Source organism: Rattus norvegicus, chromosome 11, assembly GCF_021556685.1.
Source record: "Rattus norvegicus strain SHRSP/BbbUtx chromosome 11, alternate assembly SHRSP_T2T, whole genome shotgun sequence".
NCBI lineage: Eukaryota > Metazoa > Chordata > Mammalia > Rodentia > Muridae > Rattus > Rattus norvegicus.
The window spans coordinates 7,305,811-7,311,810 of record NC_141544.1 but is presented as its reverse complement, the minus strand read 5'-3'; positions in this window follow the sequence as shown (position 1 = coordinate 7,311,810).

The window sequence follows — 6,000 nt, the reverse complement described above, 5'->3', positions numbered from 1 at the left end:
CCATAGCTAGACGCTCTTTCTTGGACTATAATTAAGTGATCTACCTTCCTAATGCTGCCCCCTTTAAGACAGTTCCTATGTTGTTACGACCCTTGATGACACAATTATTCTTGTTGCTTCTTCATAGTTGTAAGTTTGCTACTGTTATGAATCGTAGCAGGTAATCATTTTGGAGACTGAAGTTTGTCAAAGGGATCGTGACCCACACGCAGGTTGTGAACCGCAGCTATAACCGTTTGGTGGCAAGATATATTTGAAGGACAAACTGAGGAAGACAACCACCAGCCCTGGGTCCTAAGGCCATCGTTTTATGGACCTAGCTCACCTCTTTACCTCCTTCAATATGGAGTCATGGGAGAAGCGTTTGTCACTTTGAATAAAACAAACCTTAACAGAGACACACAATGGATCGTTGTTGCTACCATGTTGCAATTTCCTTCCCTCAAACCCCACATTTTAAACATCATCAAAAGCCAAGAAAATAGGCATAAAGATCTGTCTGTGTGAAGTGCTGCCCACAATTCATTTCGTTTACCTGGCCATCAATTTTAGAAGACTGAAAACATTAGCCATTTGAGAAATCTACTTCCTGCTCCTGTTTTGTTGAACAAAAAAAATCAAGCTAAATAGAACAATAGAGATGGAGTGTACAGGACGGGTTGGGTGGTTATAGCTCTTAGGAAAGCTCGCACAAAGTGAGGTATGTCAACATACCTCAGCTGACTCAGAAGCAAACAGGTGAGGACCACAGGAAGCCTTGGGCATGAACAACAGGGATGAAGGTGTCTTTCCAAGGCAGCAAGACTGAGCAGAGCATCCTTCCTTGGATTAGTTGAAGTGAGGAAGCAAGTGGTTCTCCACCTAAGTCATCGCACACTGAGCCGACTCATCACTCTCCAGTGCCTGAGGATGAAATGCAGCACTTGTTCCCAGGAGAGGTGCTTGGAGACTTCATTCTTTGAAGCCATGTGTTCAAGATTCTTTCCGACCTTTTCTTCTATTCGTTTGAGTGTTTCTGGTTTGATGTGTAGGTCTTTGATTCACTTGTACTTAAGCTTTGTTCATGGTCATAAAAATGGGAAAATTTCCATTCATCTACATGCTGACTTCCTGTTGAACCAGATTGTAAGAGACTAAAGTTTACTATGAGATGGTGTCTCAAAGGAGCACCAGAAATTACACTCATAACGTCTCACTTACACGACTGCCTAAACAACAGCTGAGGACGACAGGGAATGGGGAGAATGAAAGTTTAGTTTTCTTTCTGTTTCAATTCCCTCTTCTTCTCCTTTTCCTTCTCCTTTTCCTTTTCCTTCTCCTTTTCCTTCTCCTTCTCCTTCTCCTTCTCCTTCTCCTTCTCCTTCTCCTTCTCCTCCTCCTCCTCCTCCTCCTCCTCCTCCTCCTCCTCCTCCTCCTCCTCCTCCTCCTTCTTCTTCTTCTTCTTCTTCTCTCTCTCTCTCTCTCTCTCTCTCTCTCTCTCTCTCTCTCTCTCTCTCTCTCTGAATCTCTCTCTCTCTCCTTGTTGGATATTTCCTGTTTACATTTCAAATGTTATTCCCTTCCCAGGTTTCCAGTCCATAAGCCCCTTAACCCTTCCCCCTACCCTTCTATAAGGGAGTTCACATCCCCACACGGCCTCCCCACCCCTCCCCACATTCCCCTATACTGGGGGACAAACCATGGCAGAAAGAATTGTTTCTCATTCTATTGTTTCCAGCAAGACCATCCTTTGCTCCATGCAGTAGGAACCATGAGTCAGTCCATGTACAGTCTTTCTGTTGTGGTTTGGTCCCTGGACGCTCTGGGTGGTTGACATTGTTATTATTATGGGGTTGCAAATCCCTTCAGCTCTTTCAATCCTTTCTCTAATTCCTCCAACTGGGGTCTGATTCTTGGTTCAGTGGTTTGCTGATGGCGTTTGCCTCTGTATTTGACATACTCTGGCTGTGTCTCTCAGGAGGGATCAATATCCAGTCATCGTCAGCCTGTACTTCTTAGCTTCATCCATCTTATCTAGTTTTGGTGTCTGTATATGTCTGGGCTACATGTGGTCCAGGCTCTGGACGGCAGGTCCTTCAGTCTCTGCAATAAAGTTTGCCTCCTTATCCCCTCCTGTGGGTATTTTGTTCCCCTTTTAAAGAAGGAGTGAAGCATCTGCATTTTGGTCATCCTTCCTGAGTTTCAAGCGGTCTGTGTATTGCATGATGGGTAATTCAAGCTTTTTGTATAATATCGAATTTTCAATGAGTGCATATCAAGTGTGTTTCTCTGTGATTGAGTAACCTCACTCAGGATGATATTTTCTAGTTCATTCCATTTGCCTTTGAATTTCATGAAGTCATTGTTTTGACAGCTGAGTAATATTCCATTGTGTAGATGGACCACATTTCTGTATCCATCCCTCTGTTGAAGGGCATCTGGGTTCTTTCCAGCTTCTGGCTATTATAAATAAGGCTGCTATGATCAGAGTCAAATATATTTCTCTGTTGTATGTTGGACCATATTTTGGGTATATGCTCAAGAGTGGTATAGCTGGGTCCTCAGGTCATGGAATGTCCAATTTTCTGAGGAACCTTCAGACTGATTTCCAGAATGGTTGTACAGTCTGCAATCCTATCAACAATGGAGGAGTGTTCCTCTTTCTCCACATCCTCGCCAACATCTGCTGTCACCTGAGATTTATATCTTAGCCATTCTCACTGGTGTGAGGTGGAATCTCAGATTTATTTTGATTTTAATTTCCCTGATGACTAAGGATGTTGAACATTTATTTAGGTGTTTTTTAGCCATTTGATAACCTTCAGCTGAGAATGTTTTGTAACTCACTGTACCCAATTTTATTAGTATATTTTTTGCTTTCTAGAATCTAACTTCTTAAGTTCTTTGTATATTTTGGATATTACCCACTATCAGATATAAGATTGGTAAAAAGGTTTTCCCAATGTGTTGGTTGTAGTTTTGCCCTAATGACGGTGTCTTTTGCCTTACAGAACGTTGCTGTTTTATGAGGTCCTATTTGTCAATTCTTGATCTTAGAGCATAAGTCATTGGTGTTTTGTTCAGGAAATTTTCTCCAGAGCCCATGTGTTCAAGACTCTTCCCCACCTTTTCTTCTATTAGCTTGAGTGTATCGGTTTTGATGTGTAGCTCTTTGATTCACTTGTACTTAAGCTTTGTTCATGGTCATAAAAATGGGATAATTTGCATTCATCTACATGCTGACTTCCTGTTGAACCAGCACTAGTTTTGGAAAATGCTATGTTTCTTCATTTGGATGGTTTTATCTCCATTGCCAAATATCAAATGATAGGTGTGTGGGTTCATTTCTAGGTCTTCAACTCTATTCCACTCTCTATCTGTCTGTCTCTCTACAAATATCATGCAGTTTTTATCACTATTGCTCTGTAATACTGCTTGAGTTCAGGGGTGATGATTCCCCCAGAAGTTCTTTTATTGTTGAGGATACTTTTAGCTATCCTGGCTTTTTCTTATTCCAAATGAATTTGCAAATTGCTCTTTCTATCTCTATTAAAGAAGTGAGTAGGAATTTTGATGGATATTGCATTGAATGTGTACATTGCTTTTGGCAAAATGGTCATCTTGACTATATTAATCCTGTCAATCCATGAGCATGGAAGCTCTTTCTATCTTCTGAGATCCTCCTCAATTTCTTTCTTCAGATACTTGATCTTCTTGTCATACAGATCATTCACCTGCTTGGTTAATCTCACACCAAGATATTTTATATTTTTTGGGACTATTGTGAAGTGTGTGATTTCATTATTTTCTTTCTCAGCCTGTTTATCCATTGAGGAGAGGGAAGCTCCTGGTATGTATGAGTGAATTTTATACCCTGACACTTTGCTGAAGTTGTTTATCAGGTTAAGAAGTTCTCTGGTGGAACTTTTGGGGTCACTTAAGTATATACTATCATATCATCTGCAAATAATGATATTTTGATATCTTTCCTTCCAATTTGTATCCAATTGACCCCCTTTTGCTGTCTGCTTGCTCTGGCTATGACATGCAGTCCCATATTGAAGACGTAGGGAGAAAGTTGGGCAGCCTGGTCTCGTCTCTGATTTTAGTGGGATTGCTTCAAGTTTCTTTCCATGTAATTTGATGGTAGATACAGGTTTGCTGTATATTTCTTACACTGTGTTTTGATATGAGCCTTCAATTTGTGATTTTTCCAGGACTTTTATCCACAAGGGTTGTTGAATTTTGTCAAATGCTTTCTCGCCATCTAATGAAATGACCTTGTGCTCCTTATCTTTGAGTTTGTTTACATGATGGATTTCATTTATGAATTTTCCTATATTAAACCATCCTTCCATTCCTGGGTTCTAGTCTACTTGATCACGATGGATGATTTTTTTGATGTGTTCTTAGATTCGGTTTGCAAGAATTTTTTTTAGTATTTTTGTGTCGATATCCTTAAGGGAAATTGGTCTGAAGTTCTCTTTCTGTGCTGAGTCTTTGTGTGGGTTAGGTATAAGAGTAATTCTCGCTTATTATAAGGAATATGCTTGTGTTCCGTCTATTTCAATTTTGTGGAATAGTCTGGACAATATTAGTATGAGGTCTTCTAAGAAGGTCTGATAGAATTCTGCACTGAACCCATCTCGACCTGGTTTCTGTTTTGTTGGGAGACTTTTAATATCAGCTTTTATTTCTTTAGGAGTTATCGGGTTGTTTAAATAGTTTATTTGTTCCTGATTTAACTTTGCTACCTGTTATCTGTCTACAAAATTGTCCATTTCCTCCAGATTTTGCAGTTTTGTTGAATATAGGCTTTTATAGTACAAGCTGATGATTTTTTTTTAATTTCTTCAGATTCTGTTGTTATGTCTCCCTTTCATTCCTGATTTTGTTAATTTGGATACAGTCTCTCTGACCTCTGGTTAGTTTGGCTAAGGGTTTATCTATCTTATTGTTTTTCTCGAAGAAACAGCTACTGGTTTTGTTGATTCTTTGTATCGTCCTTTTCATTTCTACTTCGTTGATTTCAGCTCTGAGTTTGATAATTTCCTGCTTTCTACCCCCCTTGGGTTTTCTTATTTCTATTTGTTCCAGAGCTTTTACATGTGCTATCAAGCTCCTGACATATGCTCTCTCCTGTTTCTTTTCCCAAGCACTCGGAGCTATAAGTTTTCCTCTTAGCTCTTCTTTCAATCGATCACATATGTTTGGGAATGTTGTATCTTCATTTTCATTAAGTTCTAAGAAGTCTTTAATTTCTTTATTTCTTCCTTCACCAAGTTGTCATGGAGTCAAGCATTTTTCAACTTCCATGTATATGAGGGCTTTCTGTCATTATTGTTATTGTTGAAGACCAGTCTTAGTGTGTGGTGATCTGAGAGAATGCATGGGATTATTTCTATCTTCCTGTATCTGTTAAGGTCTGTTGAGGGATCGATTATGTGGTCAATTTTGAAGAAGGTTCCCGAGATCATGAGAAGAATGTATATCCTTATTTTTTAGAGTGGAATGTTCTATAAATATCTGCTAAATCCATTTGGTTCATAACTTCTATTACTTTCTCTACATCTCTGTTTAATTTCTGTTTCCAATATCTCTCCAGTGATGAGGGTGGGGTGTTGAAATCTCCTACTATTATCATATCAGGTGCAATGTGTGCTTTTAGCTTTAGTAAGGTTTCTTTTATGAAACCTCAGGATTTCTGGTGAATCATTTTTATTGCACAAATCCAAATGTAAGTATAACATTCTGGTTCTTGAGTTGATATTCTGGAAATTTAACTGGGAGAGGCAAGGCCTCACTCTCTAACTAGAGAGCTACCTATGCAAATACAGAAACTACTAATGAAAACAAAGTTGCTTTAAAAATATTTCAAATTTAGAAAAGGATTCATTTTCTGTTTTGTCTGTGGGAAGGTGGTTCATTTGTTTTTTGTTTGTTTTAATATGGAGAAATATTTACAGTACATCAAAATAAGTGTGAAATTCATCACAATAGAATCCTCTTCATTCCAGCAAT